Source organism: Symphalangus syndactylus, chromosome 6, assembly GCF_028878055.3.
Source record: "Symphalangus syndactylus isolate Jambi chromosome 6, NHGRI_mSymSyn1-v2.1_pri, whole genome shotgun sequence".
Classification (NCBI taxonomy): Eukaryota; Metazoa; Chordata; class Mammalia; order Primates; family Hylobatidae; genus Symphalangus; species Symphalangus syndactylus.
Genome location: NC_072428.2, coordinates 37441632 through 37468563, shown reverse-complemented (window position 1 = coordinate 37468563; position 26932 = coordinate 37441632). Strand labels below are relative to the sequence as shown.

Genomic DNA, 26932 nt, shown 5'->3' with positions numbered 1-26932 from the left:
GAGTAGGCCTTGTCCACCTTGCAGCTCTCCCTTCTCCCTCTGTGATTTGTCCCCACCCAAATCTCATGTTGAATTGTAATACCCAGTGTTGGAGGTGGGGCCTGGTGGGTCACAGAGGCGGATCCCGCATGGCTTGTGCTGTCCTGACAAGAGTTCTCACAAGATCTGGTCTTTTAAAAGCGTGTGGCACCTCCCTCAACTCACTCTCTTGTTCCTGCTTTCGCTGTGTGATGTGCCTGCACCCTCTTTGCCTTCTGATTGTCAGCTTCATGCGGCCTCCCTAGAAGCCAGGCAGACGCCAGTGCCCTGCTTCCTGTACAGCCTGGCCATGGGCCAATTAAACCTCTTTTCTTTATAAATTACTCAGTCTCTTGCATTGCTGTAACGAAATTGCTGTATTTCTTTATAGTAATGCAAGAATGGTCTAATACACCCCGGAACTAGAATTCTGGCCTAGCCTGTGTTGGTTACACACCCACCCTGATCACACATTATTTCATGCCTCTGGTTTCATCCCTAGACTTTCCTCATGCTGCCCCGGGCCTGGGCTGCCCATGCAGCTGTGCCTTGCTCCGGATGGTCCATGATGATCCTTCTGGCATCTGCTCTGCTCCTCATTGCGTACAAGGCTCCTTCTCACAGGGCTGGGATGTACTTACAGAGGGGAAAGCTGAAGTTCAGAGCTCAGTTTGCTCCCACCTGCAACTAGAGGGGCCCCTAGCTCCTGCCACACCCTGCTGTGAATTCCAGCTTCTCATCAGGGCCCCTGCCCCCAGCCTGATTCAACCCTTCTGTGCTCAGGCCTGGCTCAGGTCATGGCAACCTGGGAAGATCTCGGCATCTTTGAGTTTGGTAGAAGAGTCTAGCTGAGTCAGAAGCAGGGCCTGGAGGGGAAGACACAGACAGGCTGGGTTTCGAAACATTAGCTGGATTTGAGGCTCTTTTGCCAGGAAAAAGAAAAAATAGAGTGTAAACTAGGAAAAAATACCCAGGTGGGACCAAGAGTCAAGGTTGAAAGGAACCTGACCTCTTGAATTCAAATTTAATAAATAGCAGCTGCATACCTACCGTGTGCCACATGCTTCTCAGTACCTTATTTCATTAGCTCTTTGAGACAACCCCATGAAAACATCATTATCTCACTCTGCAGGAGCTATAGGCACTTAGAGAGGTTAGGGACTGACATGAGAGCAGGTACGTGGTCTCCCTGGTCCTGCTCAGGTGGCCAATGGAGAATACAGGAAGGGGCCTGGTCCTGGGCCAAGGATGGCTGATTCTCTCCTTGCCCTGTGCCAGTGGATAGCTGGAAACCTGGGCCCAGGGCAGGCTGTCAACAGAGGTCCTCGGTCACGGGCTGAATTCCTCAAAGCATGACAGACTGACCATTCTGAGGTCACATATTGTAAGGCAACCATGGTCCTCCGGGAAAAGGATGAATTCAGAGGCAGAGAGACCTGGCTAAAATGCTGTGCTCTGCCACTTTCTCCACATGGGGCCTTAGGCCGGTGTCCTAACCTCTCTGAGCCTCAATTTCCTCCCATTTAACATGGCAGCGATGAGAGCTGCAGGGTTGTGATGACGCCTGGGAAGCGAGGGCTGTACATAGGGAGAGCTTGGCAGTCCTGGGCAGGCCTCCTTCTCCATATTCCTGCTGACCTGGCTCGAAGCTTCACTTCCTGTCTCCCTCCAAGTCAGCCTCACGCAGGAGACACTCCTGCTCTTTGTACCAGGCAGTGCCATCAGCTACAAAGGTCTGCTTCCTATTTCCTCAGGCTCTGTCAGGTGTTCCTGGAGCTAATGAGAACAATGCAGGTGACAGCAGCGGGAGGATGAGAGGGGTCTTCCCAGCAGAACCTCCTCTGCCCTCTGGAGAGCTCCAGGCTGTTTCCAGGTCCCCAAGTCAGACCCAGAGCCCTAGGGAAAGGGCGGGTAAAAGAACTGGAAACTCCACTTCGCAGGATTTTCCAAATCCTCCTCTGCCATGACATCTGCCTGCCCCAGCCATGCTCCCTCCTGCTTTTCTGCCTTAGTCTCTCAGCTCCTAGAGCGGCCCCTAGCTCCTGCCACACCCTGCTGTGGGCTCCAGCGTCTCATCAGGGCCCCTGCCCCCCGCCTAATTTAACCCTTCTGTACTCAGGCCTGGCCAGGAAAGGCCTTCCTGCTCCTCCTCTTTGTGCTGTGGTTTCCTGCCCTTCCAAGGCCCACCTCAGCCCAGGTCTCCTCCAGGAAACCTCCCTAGTGAGTCTAGGGTGTGTTGACCTCTCCTCTGGCTGAATCCTTCCCCCAGCACTTTTTGTGACTTGGAAACTCGTAATGAGCCACACCCTGTCCCGGGCTGCTTGTCCATAACTAACTTTGGCTTCTGTAAACTTCCCAGGCTGAGAAGGGGCAAGGGATAAAACTCCCTCTTTATCCCCCACGACAGAAAGCCCAGTGCAGAGGAGGAAAAAAATGGAAGGCAGGTCCAGCTCTTTCCTTTACACTCAGATTTGGAAGGAAGATGGGAAGGAAAGACCAAGTGGGAGAAAAAGCAGACAGACATGAGTGGAAAGGAGTGACGGAGGAGGGAAGGGCTGCTGCGTGACACTCAGTACCAGGGTCATGAGAGGACAGATCAGGCCCATGATCCAGGTGGCCTTGAATCATGCTTTAGGGCTCTCACACTCTGATTATGAAACTCCTAGGCTCGACACAGAGACCTCTTTGAAAACCTTTGGAAGTCACCTCCTCCAGGCAGCCTTCCGTGATTGATGCTGATCTTTGCCCCCGCCCCTCCCCTTGACTCCCTGAGCTGCACTACTTTGCACTCATCCATGCCACTTCCCATGATGCTAGGTCCTCTGGGGAAGGGATGGAGGTCTCTGCCTCACTGGCAGGAAGTCAGTTTACATTTATCATCTGTAGCCAGAGATCAGATTGTCTTTTTTTGACCACTTTTTTTTTTGAGATGGAGTCTTCCTCTGTCACCCAGGCTGGAGTGCAGTGGCGTGATCTAGGCTCACTGCAGCCTCCGGCTCCCGGGTTTAATCAATTCTCCTGCCTCAGCCTCCCAAGTAGCTGCGACTACAGGCGCCTGCCACCACGCCTAGCTAGTTTTTGTATTTTTAGTAGAGATGGGGTTTCACCATATTGGCCAGGATGGTCTCAAACTCTTGACCTCAAGTGATCCACCCGCCTCGCCCTGGTGCTAGAATTACAGGCATAAGCCACCGTGCCCAGCCCCACCTTTATTAGCTCCAGAGGGTGGTTCAGAATACATTTTGCATTTTAAACCCAGTTTGTCTCTAAGATAATCTTACTACAATCTTATATCAATTTCTTTAATATTAGGTTTTGTACTGAGCCTTGGGGGACACACAGATAACTAAGAGCCAGTCCCTGCCCTCCACCCAGCATTCAGCCTAGTGAGTTGAGTGAGAAATGCATTAAAGGCCCACTGAGGCTGTCTTATGGGAGCACTCAGGAGAGCACAAAAATAGAGTCTGGGAAGCTGCACAGAAGAGACCTGAAGGACAAGCAGGAGTTCACCAGATACAGGGAGGACATTCCAGGCAGGGAACACTGCAGGACAAAGGCCCAGAGAGGTGAAAGCACAAGGTATGCCAGGCAGATGGGCACCTCAGTGTAGCCACAGAGTAGACATAAGAGGGACTCTTGTCACACAGCAGAGGGCTTTTCATGCATCAGCCTAAGACACACTAACTTTGACTCACAGACCATTTTTTTCTCAGGGGGACAGAGGCAGGTATTGCCATGCTAGTTGGCATTTATAAATCTGTGTGTGTATCGGGGGTTAGTGGGGAAAACGTGACAACATGGATGGATCTCAGAAACTGTCTTTTTTCTTTTTTCTTTTTTTTGGAGATGGAGCCTCGTTCTGTCACCCAGGCTTGAGTGCAGTGGTACAATCTCGGCTCACTGTAACCTCCACCTCCCAGGTTCCAGGGATTCTCCTGCCTCAGCCTCCCAAGTAGCTGGGGCTACAGGTGTGTGCCACCAGGCTCAGCTAATTTTTGTATTTTTAGTAGAGACGGGATTTCACCATGTTGGCCAGGCTGGTCTCGAACTCCTGACCTCAGGTGATCTGCCCATCTCGGCCTCCCAAAGTGCTGGGGTTCCAGGTATGAGCCACTGTGTCTGGCTTCTTAAAAACTATTTCATGACACAAAATCATACTATATGATTCCACTTATATGACGATTAGGAACAGACAAAATCCATCTACAATGATAGAAATGGGAATAATCGTTATCTCTGAACTTTTGGGGGTGATGGAAATCTCCTGAGTCTTGCTCTTGGTGATGATTATATGAGCTCATGCAGTTGTCAAAATGCACTGAACAGAATACTTAAGAGCTATACACTGGACTGCTTGTAAAGTAAACCTGAAGAACATGTGTGAGCATTTTTGGTTGTCATAATAACTGAAGGGTGCTACAGGCAAATATATAGGAGATGGGGCCAGGGATGCTTTTACATCAAATAACTCTCCCACCCAAAGGCCAGTAGGCCTCTGTTGAGAAATACGGCTGCAAGCCATGGGGAGCCACAGAAGGATGGAAACACCAGAGACTTAGCCACATCTGTATTTTGGTAAGACAGGGCTCTGTGGTGGTGGGAGTATCTTGGGACAGTGATGTGGCACAGAGGGTGGACATATGATCTGCACTGCCACTCGTAGGCCTCATATTTGCCTAACTCTTAGCCCACTGGCCTGATGCTGCCCCGGAGGTCCCTCCGAGGCACCTCAGATGCTGACCAGCTAGGGAAGTAGCAGAGGCAGCAGATGGCAGTGGGAAATGGCAATGCCTCACCCCCAGCCTCCCTGCCTCATGATAAGCAGCAAGGATGATAAAAGTGATCATCTTATCCTCTGAAGTGGAGTCTCAGTGAAGGGGGGTCTCCCTGAGTGTCTGGAGTCCCTGGAAGCAGGGCTGAACGCTACTGCTGCTACTATAGAAAAGCACTGTTTTACATCATGGGCTGAAGAAGAATACAGCTGACTTGCATGAAAATACTCACCTGACCCCTGCCTTCGGAAAGCCTTCTCTGACCTCCATCCTGGGCAGGTGTCTCTCCTGTGTTCCCACAGCCCTACAGAGCACAGTTACTGCCTAGGTTTGAATTCTGGCTCTCTTACTTGCTGTGCGTACCCGAAACAGAGTTACTCAAGCTCTCTGTTTCCTCACCTGCAAATTGAGGATAACAGAAACCGTCTTCACTGAACTGTTACCAAGATTGAGATACTGTAGTAAGCACTCAGTAAGAGTGAGTGCTTATGATGAGCCTAGAATGCATCAATACAGACCACTGTTGCCAGGTGACTCCTCTGGCACCTCCACTAGACATTAAGCTCCTTGCGGGCAGGGTCCTTGTGGTCATGTTGGTTGCTGAGGGCCTTGTGTCCACCACAGTGCCTGGTACAGTAAATACTTGCATGCTTGAATCAATTCCACCCACTAAGATCTCTCCTGAGAGCTTTCTTTTTCCACCCACAATGCCTCTAAATCACAACAATTCTTCAGAAATGGAGTCAGACTTATTTGTATTCTGTTCCCTCTTCTCTCTTCTCTGTTACCTCCATGGCCATGCAGAACCCAAACAACATTTAGTTTTTAAATTAACAGCTTCTTCCTGGACTCTCTAGTCCTAAGACTTCACTCAGTAGTCTTCATACTGGGCACACAAAAATCCTTTTTAAAAAATGCACCCTGCACCTCTCAAAAAGTTAAACACAGAATGACCATACAATCCAGCAATTCCACTGCTAGGTATATACCCCAAAGAGTTGAAAGCGGGGGCTCAAACAGATCCTTGCACACCAATGTTCATAGCCGTATTATTCACAATAGCCAAAAGGTGGAAACAGATGAATGGCTAAACAATGTGGTATATCCATACAATGGAATATATTCAGCTTTGAAAATAAATGAGATTCTGATATATGATACAACAGAGACGACCCTTGAAAACATTAGGCTAAGTGAAAGAAGCCAGACAAAACAAGACAAACATGATGCCACTTACACGAGGTACCTAGAATAGGTGAATTTATGGAGACAGAAAGCAGAACGGTCACCAAGGGCTGGGGGAGATGGGAATGATGAATTAGTATTTAATGGGTACAGCGATTCAGTCTGGGAAGATAAAAAGATTCTGGAGATGGACAGTGGTGATGGTTGTATAACACTGTAAATGTACTTAACGCCACAAAATTATACACTTAAAATTGGTTAAAATAGTAAATGTGTATTTTACCACAATTTAATAAAAGCCTCCCACACCAAACAAACAAAACACTGGAAGGACAGACTTCCCTCTGAAATCTGACAGAGCTGCACGCCCCTCTGCCACCCCTAGGGCTCTGTGACCTTGACCCCTGGCCCATGATCTATCTTCCTCTCCATCCTCTCCTTGGTTCCAACTCTTGGGTTCCCTGTTCTTTTTTTTTTTTCTTTTTGAGACAGGGTCTTGCTCTGTCACCCAGGCCAGAGTGCAGCAGTGCTATCTTGGCTCACTGCAACCTCTGCCTCCTGGGTTCAAGCAATTCTCATGCCTCAGCCTCCTGAGTAGGAGGGGCTACAGGTGTGCGCCACCATGCCTGGCTAATTTTTATATTTTTACTAGAGATAGAGTTTCACCATGTCGGCCAGGCTGGTCTCAAACTCCTGACCTCAAATGATCCCCTGCCTCAGCCTCCCAAAGTGCTGGGATTACAGGCGTGAGCCACCGCGCCAAGCTCCCTGTTCTTTTTCTACTCCGGACGCCAGGGCCACGACATGTTCTTTTCCTTGCACCCCTCTTTAACCACCTTGATCCCATAATATCTCTTGAGGGTGCTTCAGATGGATGCTTTGAGACTCTGAGATGGGAAAGCTATGTGCCTGGAGATGCTCATTATTGACTATGTGCAACAATAAAGACATAGTTAAATAAAGTAGGGGTCAGCCAACCAAGTATAAACAGAGAAGTCATGACAAAATGTCAAGTGAAAAATGCAGGCTATAAACCTATATGTGGACTAATTTCAACTATTACAAAATACAGATCTACAGAAAACACAGAATAGGGTATATAAAATGATGGTTCATCTTACGTTTGTTCTCTAGCATGGAGTATGGCTATTTTCACAACTGTAATTTATAATTTATACCAGACAACACCTTTAAGCAGATGATGAAATATACACATTGTTAGTTTTGCAAGAATCTTCAGAATTGATTCCAGATGCCCATATGCTGCCACCACTGAGGGCCACAAATCCCTCCTGAAAGGCTTGCAGAGGAATGGGAGGCGAGGGGGTGTTTCATGTTGACTCTTCGGAAAGACACTTCGGGACTTGGTGTCTCTCTCTAATGACTCCAACCAACTATCTCACCACAAAAAGGAGGGCAATTTAGGGTCTTTATTTTGCTATTGGACTAACCAGGAAATTTGGCTGTGAACAGTTTATCCCTTACATTAGCCCAAAGTTAGGAATTCCCATGATGCTTGTTCCCTTACAAATCTGCAAACAGTGGATCTCCCGCATCTGGTGTGAGGGGATCCCCTCCCCATCCAACATGCTACACCCAAGGTATAGAAACTTGAGTCACGCTTGCTTGAACGGGGACAAAGGAAGGAGGGTGGCTTCTGTTCTACGTGCTGCAACACAGTGGGAAAAGCTTTTCTCAGTCTGAGAGTTTGGAAATTTCTGAGTTTTGCCAGACACCAGTGGCCACAATGCTCGTTCCACATCTCACCAGATGCAGAAAAGATGGAGATGATGTTAAAGAATGGGGGGAATTTTTTTTTTTTTTTTTTTTTTGAGAAAGAGTCTCGCTCTTTCACCCAGGCCAGACTGCAGTGGCTCTATCTCGGCTCACTGCAAGCTACGCCTCCCGGGTTCACGCCATTCTCCTGCCTCAGCCTCCTGAGTAGCTGGGACTACAGGCGCCCGCCACGGCGCCCAGCTAATTTTTTGTATTTTTAGTAGAGACGGGGTTTCACCATGTTAGCCAGGATGGTCTCGATCTCCTGACCTCGTGATCCACCGGCCTCGGCCTCCCAAAGTGCTGGGATTACAGGCGTGAGCCACCTCGCCCAGCCTAGAATGGGGAGAATCTTATTTTCCATAATCCCCTAAGATGAGGAAGAGCCTTTTGGTGATAACACTGCTTAAAAGAGAAAAGACTTTCTAGTTTTTTTTTTTTCCCCCTTGAGATGACCTGAGTTTCTACCTTCTACAGGTGACAGGTGACAGACCTGTGGCTTCAGATGGAATCTGGACCAGAGGGTCCAGAGATCCTGTGATTCTAAGACTGAGCCTGCATGTCACCTAGCCCCTCGCATGGTCCAGCCAGTTTTCCCATCTCTACCTGTAGATCCATTTCAACAATTGATTAGGTGCCTGAAGCATTTATTTGTCTATAAATAATTTCTCCCGCCCCACTGCCTTCTCTTTTTGGGAATCTGTCAATTTACTGGAGATGATAGCATCTTGTCCTGCAAATATGGGTCTTTGTGTTAGAGATGAGTTTCTTTAAAACCTCTATGAAGGAAACGGTTGAGAGCGCAAGAGAAAATTTGAAATGAAGCCAGAAAGATGTATATTTGTGCTGGGAGGAGGATGAAGAAAGACCAAAAATGTTATTTTCATTGTTTTACAGTCATTTCAGGTATGTTTTACTATTTTGTCTTAGTCAACAGCAGTGTTTATAATATCAAGCCATATTGAATAAAATATGCAGACTTCACTTAAATTTTCATACTTGAGCGACAACACAGAATTCAAGTTGTCTGAGCTTTATTATTTTGATCATAATACAGCTTTCTATACCCTTACTATGGTATAATATCTTTATTTATTGGTTCATATAAGTCTAAGATATGCAGTCTCATACGTAAATGGTCATTTCCAACATTCATTCATTCATTCACTCATTCAACAATTATTTACTGTGAAGGGCCAGGCTTGGTTTGCTAGGCACAAAGAATATAAGGTGAATAGGATATGTGTTCTCTTAGATTCATTAACATCATGCAGCTTCTCATTCTTAGGTCTATAGGCCCTTAAATGATTGGCTCTGCCCACTCTCTCACCTTGTTTCTTATCACTTTCCCCCTTTGTCTATCTCTTACAGCTACACTTCAGGCTCCTTGAAGACACCAAGCTACTGTTACCCCAGGGCCTTTGCACCTGTGGTCTCCTCTTTTTAGAATGCTATTCCCCAGGTCTCCTCTTCATTCAGGTCTTTGTTCAAATATCACCTCCCCAAAGACAATTCTATTTAAAGGCAGATCTCTTTCTCCATTCTTTCTCCCAGTCATCCCTCATCTTACTTTATTTTTCTCCAAAGCACTGCTCACCACCTGAACAATTTTATCTTTGCTTATGTTTTATTTTCTGTCTCCCCTGGTAGAGCTTAGGGAGGAAGTTCATCTTTTTAGCAATGTATCCCTAGGGGCTAGAACAACCTGGTATGTAACAGATGTTTATATGTATTTGGAGAATAAATGAATGAATGAACTGATTCTTGATAGTTTAGGGAGCTTGATGAACCAGCTTTGCAGGAGGGATCATTACGGTCCCTGGTAGATTCATAGCCCCTACTCCTAAGCCTCCCACTCCTCCTATTGGGCTGTGTCTGTGAATGACATCCTTGGCTATTCAGTCTCAAAGCCTTGCCATCACTTATTCCTCCCTCCTGCTACTGCCTACATCCAATCAGTTACCAATTTTAGTGACACTGTGGCCTCTTGCATCAACTCCTTTTTCTAACCATTCTTACAACCACCCCCAGTCCATACTCTCTTTATCTCTCACCTAAACCATTGTCATCATTTCCTACCTGGGCTTCCAGCCAGCAGGCTCTCCTCATCCAATCTGTTCTCCAAGGGGTAGCCAGAGTGAGTTTCATCATGTTACGGTTTGATTATGTTTCTCCCCCACTCAAAAACTAAAGACTCCCAACTCCTTGGCTTGGCAGTCAACGTCCCCCCAATAACCTCCATCCTCTTACACAACCTTCCTTCTCAAGTCCCTTCTTTTATTCTTTTTGTGCCAGTTGGAATGAACCGCTTTCCAGTTTCTGTATATATCCTAGAAGTCCCCATTGCCTGTCCACCCTCTGCTCATGCTGTTTCCACTCCTTGAAATAGTTTTCTTCCTTTCTTCTAATGTACAAATCATTCACCTAGTTTAAATGCTACTTGGGTTCTCCAAGAAGCCGCTACTGACCTGTGAGGAGAATAAAATTCCTCTTTCAACTGTTTTTAAGGGGATATCTGCCTCTCTTTTAGGGCAAGTCTTGGGAAAGGACAGGCAATACGACACAGAAGAAAGAGTTCAGAATCTGGAGTCAGATCATCTGAGCTGGAGGCCTAGCTCTCTGGATCTAAGACTTTTGAGGTATGCACCCTTAGATAAGTGAAAATTCAAGCCTTAATTTCCCTATCTGTAAAATGGGGATGATAACACTATTGATGTCATGGATGTGTTATGAGAAGTAAGTGACAAGAGTATAGGAAGAGCTTTTGACACTACATACAAATTATGAAATTCTATCATGCTAATGTACAAAACGTTGAATAAACAAAAGTGTTGCTCCTCCCAGGGAGTTTTCATGGATGTTTTATGCTGGCTGAGCCTGAAGTCCAGGAATAGGTCAGGCGGAAAGGAATTTTTTGAGGGAGGAAGACTTTGAGGCCTTAAGAATCCCATGTCCTTGGATGATCTGAAGAAAGGAAGAAGTATAGGGTATATCCACAAAGCTGGGGTCCTAGTGGAATTACTAGCTACCAATTCCTGAGCATTTTCTATGTGCTAGGGACTGTACTAAGTACTCTACAAACATCATTCTTGTGTCAGAAATTATTCCTTCATAGAGCAAAAGAAGCCCATAGCAGTTATATAAATATGTGCTCCCACCCCACCGCCAAATAGTTCACAACATCATCAATCCAATGATTGGATGGAGAAATTGAGACCCAGAAGGGTTATATACTGACATTGTATAGCCAGTGAGGAAGAGACTGGGCCTGGAATCCAGATCCCTTCATTCTCAAGGCAGAAATCCCTACATGGCAAAAACCCGGAAGCCACCATTCATTATCAAGTCTGTGTAAACTTCATAGCCAATGCCATCTACATGGACTACATTGTCAGTGGCAGCCCCTGAAGTTCTGCCACTTGGCCACCCACCCTGGCTCAGCTCCATGATGAGCTGCTCACCCCCCTCAAAAAGGAAGTTCTCGATGGAACTGGAGACTATGATTCTCAGTGAAGTAACTCAGGAATGGAAAACCAAACATTGTATGTTCTCACTCGTAAATGAGAGCTAAGCTATGAGGATGCAAAGGCATGAGAATGATACAATGGACTTTGGGGACTTGGGGGAAAGGTGGGAGGTGGATGAGGGATAAAAGACTACACATTGGGTTCAGTGCATACTCTGGGTGATGGGTGCACCAAATTCTCCCAAATCACTGTTAAAGAACTTACTCATGAAACCAAATACCACCTGTTCCCCAAAAATCTATGGAAATAAAATAAAAAAAGGAAGTTCTTGAGACCAGAACCTCAGCTCCCTGGAGACTGAACACTGCCCTCCTTGCCAACTATTCCATCCAGAATCTCCTCCAAGGTGACTGACTCCATCCCTTCACCATCCATCTATGCTTGTACTCCAACACACCTCTCGGGGCACCCTCTCTGCACCAGGCATCAGGCTCAGGTCTGGGGACACCTGGATGCCCTTGAGGGAGCCGTGTGCTGAGAAACCACCCGAGCCTGGTGTGACTGTAACTCAAGCTTCCCCAGCAGCTTTGTCAGCAGCACCAAGAGGCTGCCCTTAACAAGCCCCAAGGAGAAAGAAGTGGGGACCTCGGCAAAGGGATGACTAAAGGGGCCTGGTTGGAGTAGAAGATCTGGCCCTCAAGGGGGAGGGAACGGTGACTGGGAGGGCATGCAGTCAGAACACAGTGGAGAAGAGGACGAATCCTGGGATGCCACATCACCTGGTCCAACTGAGGACACTCAGGCTCAGTGTGTCCTGGGTGGATCAGGACTAACGCCAGGGAATCTGATCTCAGGTCCGGGCTTCTTCATTCTCCCAAACGAATCCCAAACCCGGAGTGTTTGAGTGTTTGCATAAGAGACATGAGAGCTCTCCTTTGAGGTTGAAGGAAGCAAATTAAAGCCCCCTCTCTCCTTTTTTTTGGTACAACAGGTAGGGAAGGTAGCAAATGAATGGCACCTGCCCCTCCAAGTGGGGCAGGGCTGGAATTACACACTTTCGTGGTACACTCAGGTGAATTTGGGGTTCTGGGGCTTCAATGTGGGTGGGATCTAGTTGTATAGGAGGGGAGCATGAGTATGAAAACCAGGAACCCTAGATTCTAATGAAAGCTTTACCACTAACTCTCCGGTGACCTTGGTCCAGCCACCGTACTGGGCCTCAGTTTCCCCATCTGTAAAATGAGAAGGTTGAATAAGTTCCCAGGATTCGTCTGGCCCTGATCTTCTAAGTCCTGTGATCCTTGATAAGGTAAGCCTCCCAAGGCTCTGACCCGGGCAATCTCCGGTTTTGCAGGAGCCTGGGCCTCATCCAGAAACAAGCAGCACGCTGGGGGAGGGGAGCGCGCTAAGCTTTTATTCTAGGGGAGGGTGGGACACGGGAGGCTAAAGCTAAAGGGTCGGCGGAGGCGAAGCGATGGGAATGCTGGGAGCCGCGTGTTAGAGGCCAGAAGGCTAGCAGCGATTTCCAAACTCCCTCAGGGGCTTCAGGCTCTGGAGAGGCGATGCAGCCCAGAGCCGCGCACCAGCCTCCGCCGGCCGCAGAGGCTCAGACCCCAAACCACTATCCCGATTCCTCCCCGGAACCGCGCACGGGCTTCGTGGGGAGTGGCTGCCGCTCCCTCCCGGCTACCAAGCGCCAAGCCCCCTCCTCTGCGTGGGGGACCCCTCCCCCAGCATGGGGCGCCCAGAGCCCCACGGGGGCGTGGCGGGGGCGGGCGCCGGCTCCTCGGCCCGGAGGGCTGGAGGTGTCAGCTGCGGGGCCGCCCGAAGGAGGGACCCGCGCCCTCCACCTTCCGGCTCCGCACACAAAGGCGCAGACTGAGGCGCCGCACTTACCGGCCAGAGCGGGCTCCGGGCGCCGGCGAGCAGGCGGGCAGGCTGGCGGGGGGATGTGCGCGCGCGAGTGTGCGTGTGTCTGCGTGTGTCCCTGCTTGTGTCTGTGCCAGTGTGTGTGCGACGGGGGCCGCGCCGAGCTCTGTGCGTCTGCGTGTGCGGGGGCGTCCGTCCTTCGGTGCGTCCGTCCTTCGGTCCGTCCGCCTGGCGCTCAGTCCCGCGCTCCGTGCGCGCTCCCTCGCCCGACCGCCTCACCAAATGCGCTTCAGCTGCAGAGTCGCCGGCGCAGCCGCCGGGTGGGTTTGGCACCCCCCAGCCCCGGCTCCGCCCCGCTCCCGGGCGGGCTTGTGCCGCTCGCCGGGAATTGCGCAGGGCTGGCGGGGCGGGGGACCGGGAGATCGGGCTGCTCCCGGGGCATGAAGGGGGCCGGATCACAGACCCTTAACCCCTGACCTCATCTCAGGTGCCTCCCTCTCCCAAGCAACTCTGCGCGGAGTCTCCGCAGTCGTCGCCCCCACTCCAAGGTTGCCTGGACAGGGAGGGCGAAGGAGTGGGAGCAGCGCATCCATTTCATTCATGATTTTTTCTCCTCTTGGGAGCCCCGGGTCGGGCCGCGCCGCTACGGCAACCGCCAGAGGGACCCCGGCAGGGCAGTGCGCGCTGAACCTGGGACGGGACAGACAGGCGGACAGAGGGAGTAGGGGCCAGCGAGAGAAAGGGGGCAGAGTTGGGGGAGGGGGTCGGCTCACTGGGGGCATACTGTGGCGCTCCCCGCATGTTACCAACACCTGCGCAAGTGGAGCGGCCCCATACTAGGGTGCAGGCAATACCGGGTGCCGAGGACCCGTTCTAGGACGCTGAAGAGGCGTCCCTTTTCCCAGTTCTTCCTGTTCAGCCTCTGGGGAGCTAGAGCGAGTGGACAGCCCCTCCCTCCACTGAGTCTTGCCCTCCTGACGTGCGGCGCGGGGCACGCACCTGTCTTGGTTTTCTCGTGGGCACCAGGGGCCCGGACGCGCAGGGAGCTGCCCATGCGCCCCACAATCCTCCCACAATCTTCCGTATTCTCCAGGCTGCTACTGCGCTGGCCAGAGGTTTCCGGCATTCCATCCCCATGGGGGCTTGAGGCTGTGGGCTGCACACAGGGCAGGGATCCTAAACTCCATTTTTTACACGGGAAATCAGAGGCGAGTCACCACATAGCTACCACCTTGGTTCCAGCCACCATCCCCCCTCCTCTGGGATTTCCATTATAGCCTCTTTACTGGTATCCCAGCTACCACCCTGGGCCCCCTACAGCTGATTCTCTACACAGCAGTCAGGGCAATCCTTTAAAATTTAAGTCAGAGCACGTCGTTCCTTTACTGGAAATCCTACACTAGCACTCCATTTCATCCAAGGGAAAGTTAAAGGCCCCTCATGACCTGCAAAGCCCTTCAGGAGCTAGCTGCCTTTTAGCTCTTTAACCTCTCTTTCTACCACCCTCCCCATTCTCCCACGCTCCAGTCACATTGGCCTTTTTATTTATTTATTTATTTATTTTTTATTTTTTTCTTAGTTTTAGATGACTTTATTTTGCATTTAGAAAATCCCATGAATCCACAAAAAAACCATTAGAGCTATTAAAAAAATTTAGCAAGATTGCAGCATAAAATGTAAGTACACTAAAATTAATTGTATTTCTATATACTAATGAGCCATCTGAAAATGATATTAAAACAATTTCATTTATACTGGCATCCAAAATAATGAAATACTTAGGGATTAATTTAACAAAAGAAGTCCAATTTTATCTTGAAAACCGTTACACGTTATTAAAATACATTAAGAAATATCTTAAGTGAAAATGCATCTGCATACGTGGATTGGAAGAGTTAATACTGCTTTTTATTTTTATTTTTATTTATTTATTTATTATTATTATACTTTAAGTTTTAGGGTACATGTGCACAATGTGAAGGTTTGTTACATATGTATCCATGTGCCATGTTGGTGTGCTGCACCCATTAACTCGTCATTTAGCATTAGGTATATCTCCTAATGCTGTCCCTCCCCCCTCCCCCCACCCCACAACAGTGTGATGTTCCCCTTCCTGTGTCCATGAGTTCTCATTGTTCAGTTCCCACCTATGAGTGAGAACATGCAGTGTTTGGTTTTTTTGTCCTTGCGATAGTTTACTGAGAATGATGGTTTCCACTTTCATCCATGTCCCTACAAAGGACATGAACTCATCATTTTTTATGGCTGCATAGCATTCTATGGTGTACATGTGCCACATTTTCTTAATCCAGTCTATCGTTGTTGGACATTTGGGTTGGTTCCAAGTCTTTGCTATTGTGAATAGTGCCGCAGTAAACATACGTATGCATGTGTCTTTATAGCAGCATGATTTATAGTCCTTTGGGTATATACCCAGTAATGGGATGGCTGGGTCAAATGGTATTTCTAGTTCTAGATCCCTGAGGAATCGCCACACTGACTTCCTCAATGGTTGAACTAGTTTACAGTCTCATCAACAGTGTGAAAGTGTTCCTATTTCTCCACATCCTCTCCAGCACCTGTTGTTTCCTGACTTTTTAATGATGGCCATTCTAACTGGTGTGAGATGGTATCTCATTGTGGTTTTGATTTGCATTTCTCTGATGGCCAGTGATGATGAGCATTTTTTCATGTGTTTTTTGGCTGCATAAACGTCTTCTTTTGAGAAGTGTCTGTTCATGTCCTTCGCCCACTTTTTGATGGGGTTGTTTGTTTTTTTCTTGTAAATTTGTTGGAGTTCATTGTAGATTCTGGATATTAGCCCTTTGTCAGATGAGTAGGTTGCAAAAATTTTCTCCCATTCTGTAGGTTGCCTGTTCACTCTGATGGTAGTTTCTTTTGCTGTGCAGAGGCTCTTTAGTTTAATTAGATCCCATTTGTCAATTTTGGCTTTAGTTGCCATTGCTTTTGGTGTTTTAGACATGAAGTCCTTGCCCACGCCTATGTCCTGAATGGTATTGCCTAGGTTTTCTTCTAGGGTTTTTATGGTTTTAGGTCTAAAATGTAAGTCTTTAATCCATCTTGAATTAATTTTTGTATAAGGTGTAAGGAAGGGATCCAGTTTCAGCTTTCTACATATGGCTAGCCAGTTTTCCCAGCACCATTTATTAAATAGGGAATCCTTTCCCCATTTCTTGTTTTTGTCAGGTTTGTCAAAGATCAGATAGTTGTAGATATGTGGCATTATTTCTGAGGGCTCTGTTCTGTTCCATTGATCTATGTCTCTGTTTTGGTACCAGTACCATGCTGTTTTGGTTACTGTAGCCTTGTAGTAGAGTTTGAAGTCAGGTAGCGTGATGCCTCCAGCTTTGTTCTTTTGGCTTAGGATTGACTTGTCAATGCGGGCTCTTTTTTGGTTCCATATGAACTTTAAAGTAGTTTCTTCCAATTCTGTGAAGAAAGTCATTGGTAGCTTGATGGGGATGGCATTGAATCTATAAATTACCTTGGGCAGTATGGCCATTTTCACGATATTGATTCTTCCAACCCATGAGCATGGAATGTTCTTCCATTTGTTTGTATCCTCTTTTATTTCATTGAGCAGCGGTTTGTAGTTCTCCTTGAAGAGGTCCTTCACGTCCCTTGTAAGTTGGATTCCTAGGTATTTTATTCTCTTTGAAGCAATTGTGAATGGGAGTTCACTCATGATTTGGCTCTCTGTTTGTCTGTTATTGGTGTATAAGAATGCTTGTGATTTTTGTACATTGATTTTGTATCCTGAGACTTTGCTGAAGTTGCTAATTAGCTTAAGGAGATTTTGGGCTGAGACAATGGGGTTTTCTAGATATACAATCATGTCATCTGCAAACAGGGACAGTTTGACTTCCTCTTTTCCTAATTGAATACCCTTTATTTCCTCCTCCTGCCTGATTGCCCTGGTCAGAACTTCCAACACTATATTGAATAGGAGCGGTGAGAGAGGGCATCCCTGTCTTGTGCCAGTTTTCAAAGGGAATGCTTCCAGTTTTTGCCCATTCAGTATGATATTGGCTGTGGGTTTGTCATAGATAGCTCTTACTGTTTTGAGATATGTCCCATCAATACCTAATTTATTGGGAGTTTTTAGCATGAAGCGTTGTTGAATTTTGTCAAAGGCCTCTTCTGCATCTATTGAGATAATCATGTGGTTTTTGTCTTTGGTTCTGTTTATATGCTGGATTACATTTATTGATTTGTTCATGTTGAACCAGCCTTGCATCCCAGGGATGAAGCCCACTTGATCATGGTGTATAAGCTTTTTGATGTGCTGCTGGATTCGGTTTGCCAGTGTTTTATTGAGGATTTTTGCATCAATGTTCATCAAGGATATTGGTCTGAAATTCTCTTTTTTGGTTGTGTCTCTGCCAGGCTTTGGTATCAGGATGATGCTGGCCTCATAAAATGTGTTAGGGAGGATTCCCTCTTTTTCTATTGATTGGAATAGTTTCAGAAGGAATGGTACCAGTTCCTCCTTGTACCTCTGGTAGAATTCGGCTGTGAATCCATCAGGTCCTGGACTCTTTTTGGTTGGTAAGCTATTGATTATTGCCACAATTTCAGAGCCTGTTACTGGTCTATTCAGAGATTCAACTTCTTCCTGGTTTAGTCTTGGGAGGGTGTATTTGTTGAGGAATTTATCCATTTCTTCTAGATTTTCTAGTTTATTTGCATAGAGGTGTTTGTAGTATTCTCTGATGGTAGATTGTATTTCTGTGGGATCGGTGGTGATATCCCCTTTATCATTTTTTATTGCATCTATTTGATTCTTCTCTCTTTTCTTCTCTATTAGTCTTGCCAGCGGTCTATCAGTTTTGTTGATCTTTTCAAAAAACCAGCTCCTGGATTCATTAATTTTTTGAAGGGTTTTTTTGTGTCTCTATTTCCTTCAGTTCTGCTCTGATTCTAGTTATTTCTTGCCTTCTGCTAGCTTTTGAATGTGTTTGCTCTTGCTTTTCTAGTTCTTTTAATTGTGATGTTAGGGTGTCAATTTTGGATCTTTCCTGCTTTCTCTTGTGGGCATTTAGTGCTATAAATTTCCCTCTACACACTGCTTTGAATGTGCCCCAGAGATTCTGGTATGTTGTGTCTTTGTTCTCATTGGTTTCAAAGAACATCTTTATTTCTGCCTTCATTTCGTTATGTACCCAGTAGTCATTCAGGAGCAGGTTGTTCAGTTTCCATGTAGTTGAGCGGTTTTGAGTGAGTTTCTTAATCCTGAGTTCTAGTTTGATTGCACTGTGGTCTGAGAGACAGTTTGTTATAATTTCTGTTCTTTTACATTTGCTGAGGAGAGCTTTACTTCCAACTATGTGGTCAATTTTGGAATAGGTGTGGTGTGGTGCTGAAAAAAATGTATATTCTGTTGATTTGGGGTGGAGAGTTCTGTAGATGTCTATTAGGTCCGCTTGGTGCGGAGCTGAGTTCAATTCCTGGGTATCCTTGTTAATTTTCTGTCTCATTGATCTGTCTAATGTTGACAGTGGGGTGTTAAAATCTCCCATTATTATTGTGTGGGAGTCTAAGTCTCTTTGTAGGTCACTCAGGACTTGCTTTATGAATCTGGATGCTCCTGTATTGGGTGCATATATATTTAGGATAGTTAGCTCTTCTTGTTGAATTGATCCCTTTACCATTATGTAATGGCCTTCTTTGTCTCTTTTGATCTTTGTTGGTTTAAAGTCTATTTTATCAGAGACTAGGATTGCGACCCCTGCCTTTTTTTGTTTTCCATTTGCTTGATAGATCTTCCTCCATCCCTTTGAGTCTATGCATGTCTCTGCACGTGAGGTGGGTTTCCTGAATACAGCACACTGATGGGTCTTGACTCTTTATCCGATTTGCCAGTCTGTGTCTTTTAATTGGAGCATTTAGCCCATTTACATTTAGAGTTAATATTGTTATGTGTGAATTTGATCCTATCATTATGATGTTAGCTGGTTATTTTGCTCATTAGTTGATGTAGTTTCTTCCTAGCCTCCATGGTCTTTACAATTTGGCATGTTTTTGCAGTGGCTGGTACCAGTTGTTCCTTTCCATGTTTAGTGCTTCCTTCAGGAGCTCTTTTAGGGCAGGCCTGGTGGTGACAAAATCACTCAGCATTTGCTTGTCTGTAAAGTATTCTCCTTCACTTATGCAGCTTAGTTTGGCTGGATATGAAATTCTGGGTTGAAAATTCTTTTCTTTAAGAATGTTGAATATCCGTCCCCACTCTCTTCTGGCTTGTAGAGTTTCTGCCGAGAGATCAGCTGTTAGTCTGATGGGCTTCCCTTTGTGGGTAACCCGACCTTTCTCTCTGGCTGCCCTTAACATTTGTTCCTTCATTTCAGCTTTGGTGAATCTGACAATTATGTGTCTTGGAGTTGCTCTTCTCGAGGAGTATCTTTGTGGCGTTCTCTGTATTTCCTGAATCTGAATGTTGGCCTGCCTTGCTAGATTGGGGAAGTTCTCCTGGATAATATCTTGCAGAGTGTTTTCCAACTTGGTTCCATACTCCCCGTCACTTTCAGGTACACCAATCAGACGTAGGTTTGGTCTTTTCACGTAGTCCCATATTTCTTGGAGGCTTTGTTCATTTCTTTTTATTCTTTTTTCTCTAAACTTCCCTTCTCGCTTCATTTCATTCATTTCATCTTCTATCACTGATACCCTTTGTTCCAGTTGATCGCATCGGCTACTGAGGCTTCTGCAGTCTTCATGTAGTTCTCGAAACTTGGCTTTCAGCTCCATCAGCTCTTTTAAGCACTTCTCTGCATTGGTTATTTTAGTTAAACATTCATCTAATTTTTTTTCAAAGTTTTTAATTTCTTTGCCATTGGTTTGAATTTCCTCCTGTAGCTCGGAGTAGTTTGATCGTCTGAAGCCTTCTTCTCTCAACTTGTCAAAGTCATTCTCTGTCCAACTTTGTTCCGTTGCTGGTGAGGAACTGCGTTCCTTTGGAGGAGGAGAAGCGCACTGCTTTTTAGAGTTTCCAGTTTTTCTACTCTGTTTTCTCCCCATCTTTGTAGTTTTTTCTACTTTTGGTCTTTGATGATGGTGATGTACAGATGGGTTTTTGGTGTAGGTGTCCTTTCTGTTTGTTAGTTTTCCTTCTAACAGACAGGACCCTCAGCTGCAGGTCTGTTGGAGTTTGCTAGAGGTCCACTCCAGACCGTTTGGCTGGGTGACAGCAGCGGTGGCTGCAGAACAGTGGATTTTCGTGAACCGCAAATTCAGCTGTCTAATCGTTCCTCTGGAGGTTTTGTCTCAGAGGAGTACCCGGCCGAGTGAGGTGTCAGTTTGTCCCTACTGGGGGGTGCCTCCCAGTTAGGCTGCTCGGGGGTCAGGGTCCCACTTTAGGAGGCAGTCTGCCCGTTCTCAGATCTCCATCTGCATGCTGGGAGAATCACTACTCTCTTCAAAGCTGTCAGACAGGGACATTTAAGTCTGCAGAGATTACTGCTTACTTTTTGTTTGTCTGTGCCCTGCCCCCAGAGTTGGAGCCTACAGAGGCAGGCAGGCCTCCTTGAGCTTTGGTGGGCTCCACCCAGTTCGAGCTTGCTGGCTGCTTTGTTTACTTAAGCAAGCCTGGGCAACGGTGGGCGCCCCTCCCCCAGCCTCGCTGCCGCCTTGCAGTTTGATCTCAGACTGCTGTGCTATCAATCAGCGAGACTCTGTGGGCGTAGGACCCTCCGAGCCAGGTGCAGGACAAAATCTCCTGGTGCGCCATTTTCCAAGCCCATTGGAAAAGCACAGTATTAGGGTGGGAGTGACCCGATTTTCCAGGTGCCGTCTGTCACCCCTTTCTTTGACTAGGAAAGGGAACTCCCTGGCCCCTTGCGCTTCCCGAGTGAGGCAATGCCTCGCCCTGCCTCGGCTTGCGCATGGTGCGCTGCACCGACTGTCCTGCACCCACTGTTTGGCACTCCCTAGTGAGATGAACCTGGTACCTCAGATGGAATGCAGAAATCACCCGTCTTATGTGTCGCTCACGCTGGGAGCTGTAGACCAGAGCTGTTCCTATTCGGCCATCTTGGCTCCACCCCTCCACATTGGCCTTTTTAATGCATCATCGGCATGGCAGCCCTGTGGCCTCAGGACCTTTGCACTGCTGGTCTGTCTGCTGGAAATTCTTCCCTCTGATAGTCACATGGCTACTCCTTTACCTCTTCAACATGTCACTCCCCCCTCCTCCCACCCCCGAGATGGAGTCTTGCTCTGTCGCTCAGGCTGGAGTGCAGTGGCTCCATCTCAGCTCACTGCAACCTCTGCCTCCTCCTGGGTTCAAGTGATTCTCCTGTCTCAGCCTTCCAAGTAGCTGGGACTACAGGTGCCCACCGCCATGCCCAGCTAATTTTTGTATTTTTAGTTAAGATGGGGTTTCACCATGTTGGCCGGGCTGGTCTCGAACTCCTGACCTCATGATCCGCCCGCCTTGACCTCCCAAAGTGCTGGGATTACAGGTGTGAGCCACCCTGCCCGGGCTCAACGTGTCACTTCTAAGATAATTGCTGTAACTATCCTGTTTAAAGTTGCTGGCCCTCCCTCCTCATTTTCTCCATGCAGCTATGACTTTTATTTCTGTTCCCTGCGCCTGAGGCTCACTGGCCTCATTGCCAGCTCCCACCTCAATCCCCTCCCATCCCAATCCTTCAGCCTCACCTCACAAATCTGTTCTTTAAACAAATCCTGTGTTTTCCTGTCTCTAGGCCTTTGTTCACGTTCTCCCTGTTCAGTCTGGACTAATTTTTAAGGGCCAGCTTAAATACCACCTCCTTCTCCCCACATTCCCAGGGACACTCGGCCCTCATTACTTTCTGTCTGCTGTGATGGTGGTTCCTTGTCTTTTTTCCCCAGGTGCACTATGAACTCCTGGAAAGTAGGGCGGGGTGTCTTCCCTTTCCCCAGTTCCCAGCACAGAAGGGCCCATCAGTACATGTTTGTGGAGCAAGGGCACTGATCGGGAGGCCCTAGGCTGGGCCTTGATTGGTCTTTTTTGCCCCCCTGGGAAAAGACCTAGAGACCTAGACCTAATTAGGTCCCTGTGTTGCCCTCAAGGAGTTTCCTGTGGGGTTGGGGAGGATTATACATTGGATAAAAAGGCCATACTGCTTGAGTTGTATGGAAGTGTGAGTAGACGTGTCAGCCTGTGTGCCAGGAAGGACCTGCTCCCCACCCCCTGAGAGCATCATCACCATGGTTCAGCATGAGGCTGATTTCTCCAGGCTGCATCAGTTGAACAATAGCAGCTACTATACATGGGCACTTTAGTATATGCCAGGTAGTGTTTTGTTTTTTCTCAAGGCACTGCTCTGTTGAATCTTCATGACGTCTGTGGGAGGTAGGCCTTTTGACATCCCCAATTTCAGTAGAGGAAGCAGAAGGAATAAGTGAGTTACTTAAGGTCACTTAAGAGGTGTGTGTTTCAAATTCAGATCTAGCCAGTTCCATAGCCTGTGGTCACAGAAGCAGGGATGCCTTAACATGAAAGCCCTTTGGGCTGATGGAAGGAAGGGTAGAAAGTAGGGCTTAGAGAGCTTCAGTGGCATCAGACTGGCCCAGATTCTTGATGTCCCCAGCTCAGGGGTCACAGAGTCGTGGTACTCCAGGTGTGCTGGGGCCTCACAGGTTCCTGTCAGTGCTGCCTCTGATGTCCTGTGGTGGAGGCTAATGGCTGCCCTTATAAAGGCAACTTCGGAAAGTTAGAGGTGCCTTGCAAACATTCCTAGCTGTGTGCTCTGGGTTCAAAGCCCAGCCCCAGCTGTCACATGTGGATAATAATGCCCATCTTAAAGGGATATGGGAAGGAAGAATTATGATAATACCTCTAGAAAGTAGTAAGGCAACAACAACAACAAAAATCTTTCTCCTTTTGTTTCTTGTATTGAGTTTCTGTCAGATAGGGATATACCTAAACTAGTCTCCTCACCTTGTTTCCACCCTATACACCCTCTTATTGAAGAGCATTACCCCAGGGTGCGGTTCGGGAAGGAAATCTAGCATTTGTTGAGGGCTTTAAAAATAAGCTATCCATGTTGCTTCCCTGCATTCTCTCCTTTGATCTGCCAAAACACCTTAGGACGGACTGCTATTACCAAGGAGGAATAGGAGGCACAGAAAGGTCCAGGGGCTTTCCCAAGGCCACAGAGCTCACTAGATGAGATTCTAGCTTATGTCTGACTCTGTTCACTTAACCAGCACCCTGCCAACACATGGAAAGTGACTGCTTTGATTTCCTTTCTCTTCTCTGATGAGGAAGAGTCCTGTGAGGCCCATGGCAATGAAATAGTTGTGAGGTTGTGACGACTTAGGAGTCTTGAGCCATTTTGTGTAACTCATTTACCCTTTCATGATGGAGGGAAGAAGAGGGATTTAAGAAAGAGGAGATGGGGAGAAAAAGATGGTCTGAGAAACCAGATAATGTTTTACTGGTGGTTCTTGGTGGACTGTTAGAGATTAGAGTCCATCTTTCTTGCTTTTGGCCCACTTGCAATTCACTGTCTTGGTAATGAAATGCTTTGCTTCAGTGAAAATGTCCCCCTATCCAGATTTTTATTTATTTATTTATTTACTTACTTATAACTTACCCCAATCCACAAAGGATTTGAAGTAGCTTACCAAAGGAGCAGGATCCATAAAACAATGTTAAAATATCAATGAGGATAAAGAATCAGGACCGAGGAAAATATAAATAAACGTTGAGTGACATGACCAAAGCTCAATAATCACAGCTGTTTTTTATTCAGTTTACGCAAAGGAATTTGTTCAGTTTACGCAAAGGAATTTATTCAGTTTACGCAAAGGAATAATGTACGCAAAGGAATTTGTGTACATTATTTCATTTAATCCTTAAAAGAGCCATGTGAGGTAAGTACTATTATTATCTTCATTTTGAAGCATAGGGAGGCATTTCTCTCAGGCTTGGAGAAATGAAATATGATGCCCTAAGTCATGTAGCTGGTAAGTGGTAGAGGCAATATTTGAATCCAGGTTGACAGTGGAACCGATACCCTTAACCACTGCCCTATCCTGCCTCTCCAAAGGACAAAAGATTACAAATGTACAGACCACAGGGGCCTCTAGAGTACTGTGCTCGAACCTCAAATTTGATTCTGATCATCTTGGGATGCCAAAAAGAAACAATCTGTTACATAGAACTAATGCCTTTATATCCTTCAAGTTTTTGCTCCAGTGTCATTTTCTCAGTGAGGCCTCCCCTGACCTCTCTACCTAATACGTCAGAGCCTGCCTTTTCCTGCTCCCTTCAGGAGTCCCAATCTCTTCTTATCTTTTCTTTTATAATGACACATTTTACTTTCTAATGTACTGGATAATTTCTTTATAAACTATGTTATAATATCTATCTCATATTTTATATATTTCTTGTGACATATTCTATATTAATAAATTTATTTACGAGCTATAGATTAGGTAGTTTATCTATTTAGTATGTTCACCCTTTAATATCTGTTAAATATCTGCTTTTTTTCTTACTGGAATACAAGGTCCACAGGGCAGGCATCTTCATCTGTTAGGCTCATTGATATATCTTAAGTGTCCAGGACAATGCCTGGTACATAGTAGGTACTCAATAAATTTTTGTTGAATGCTGAAATAATTATCTCAGAGGGGAAGAAATAGACTAGTGTATCTGAAGTAGCAAAGTATATCACTTTTTTTTTTTTGCAAGCTCATACTACTTTCTTTCCCTTCCCTCCTTCTTTTCTCCTTTTTTTTTTTTTTTTTTTTTTTTTTTTGAGACAGTCTTGCCCTGTCGCCCAGGCTGGAGTGCAATGGTGTGATCTCAGCTCACTGCAACCTCAGCCCCCTGGGCTCAAATGATTCTCCTGCCCCAGCCTCCCGAGTAGCTGGGATTACAGGTGCACGCCACCACACTCAGCTAATTTTTTTGTATTTTTAGTAGAGGTGGGGTGTCTCCTTGTTGGCCAGGCTGGTCTTGAACTCCTGACCTTGTGATCTGCCCACCTTGGCTTCCCAAAGTGCTGGGATTACAGGCATGAGCCACTGCACCCGGCCCTTTTCTCCTTTTTCACTATTCACTTCCATAAAAAATGTGAGGTAGTTCTAGCACTTAGCTCTAAGAGCAAGTCTTCAGGAGGTTTTCCTGATGTTAGACCTTTAGGGTTTATGCAGCCAGGGACCTTAGTCTCATCGTTAGAGCAAATGAGCAAATGGGAATTCATGAACCTAATTGTGGTGGAACCTCTCAACAAAAGCTGGATATTATCCCTTTACCTAAATCAGATATTGATTTAGGTAATATCTAAATTGATTTAGGTAATATCTAAATCAATATCATAGATATTGATATGGATATTATCAGACCCCCTTTTAGGGGTCTAGGAATAGTGCCCAAGTGCCATATCTCAAAGATTTGGGATTTAGAGCAGATGCTATTGGGATGGATATGGGAAAATAAAGAACAGAGCTTTTTTTGTGAAACAATTGATTTAAGGAGAGATGACATCCTGGTGCTCCTAAGAGCTCATCTCCAGGGTTGTATTTCCTGGCTGCAAGCCTGAAGAGTAAAAAGCCAAGGACATCAGCGAGGTTTCTCAGAGAACCTTAGCTGAGACCATTTGCTGGTGTGTGTGTGTGTGTGTGTGTGTGTTGGTTGCAGTGTGGTGTGATCTTCCTGTAGGGGCTGGACACAGAGCTGGGACAAGCCCCTGGGATCTACAGATACCAGTCTGTCAGCTCAAGGTGAAGGGCAAGGTCACCTGGCTGCTGATCCCAGGAATAAACATCAGAAACACTTGGTCAGGAGGAGTGAGCATCACAGCTTTGTCTCCTCCGTGGTCGTGGTTCTGAACTCTTGCAAAGCAAATTATTTAACAAATATTTTATTGAGGGCCTACTCCGAGCCAGCTACTGTCTCAAAAACTGGATACATAGTAGAGAACAAGACAATCGGCTTCCCTGCTATCATGGAACTCGCATTCTGGTGGGGACATGCTGACAATAAGCCAGGTTAAAATAACAGATAAAAGGATAATTTCAGACAATGAAAAGCGCAATGAAGAAAAAGAAAAGAAGGTGAGTGATGGAGAGTGAAGGTGGAGAGCCACCATTTTCAACTGGGTGTTTGGAGAAGGTTTTTTGGAGGAGATACCATTTGAACAGAGACTTGAGTTGCAAGAAGGAATGAGCCACTCAGAGTAGGGCAAGGATTTCCTGGGCAGAATGTTCTCTTCTAGGCACAGCAGGAGAACAGAGTGAAAGATGGGGTAGGAGAGGAGCCCGGTGCGTCCCAGCTGTATCTCAGAAGCATCTCGGTGAACTATTAAAAGGTATGGATTCTGAGCCATGCGCAGTGGCTCAGGCCTGTAATCCCAGCACTTTGGGAGGCCAAAGCGGGTGGATCACTTGAGGTCAGGAGTTCCAGACCAGCCTGGCTAACATGGTAAAACCCCATCTCTACTAAAAATACAAAAAAATTAGACGGGTGTGGTGGCAGGTGCCTGTAATCCCAGCTACTGGAGAGGCTGAGGCACGAGAATCGCTTGAGCCCAGGAGGTGGAGGTTGCAGTGCACCGAGATTGCACCACTGCACTCCAGCATGGGCGATAGAGGGAGACTCAGTCTCAAAAAAGAAAAAAAAAAAGTATGGATTCTGAAGCTCCTGCCCCTGGAAAATTTAATTCAGTGGGATCGAGGTGAGGCTCAATGTTAAATGAAAATAAGTTCTCCAGATGATTCTGTTGACTGGCGATTGGCCAGGGTTGGAAACAACTAGCCTGGCCAAGGACCCCAACTTTTGGAGGAGGATACTGAGGCACAGGGAGAGGAAATCTCTTGTCTGGGGTCACA

General features: G+C 46.7%; 1 protein-coding gene across 5 annotated transcripts in view; it reads right to left on the bottom strand.

Annotated features, from left to right (window-relative positions):
• The window catches only part of PTPN5 (protein tyrosine phosphatase non-receptor type 5), a 63480-nt gene extending 50121 nt beyond the window's left edge, over positions 1 to 13359 (bottom strand). For 2 of the 5 annotated variants that reach the window (XM_055282178.2, XM_055282184.2), the window contains exon 1: positions 13115 to 13215. The gene's annotated coding sequence lies outside the window, so the exon portion shown is untranslated. Of the gene's footprint in view, positions 1 to 13114 lie in introns of all 5 variants that reach the window. The other 3 variants (XM_055282187.2, XM_055282183.2, XM_055282180.2) reach the window with 3 other exon arrangements.
• Between the last annotated feature and the right edge of the window lie 13573 nt (positions 13360 to 26932).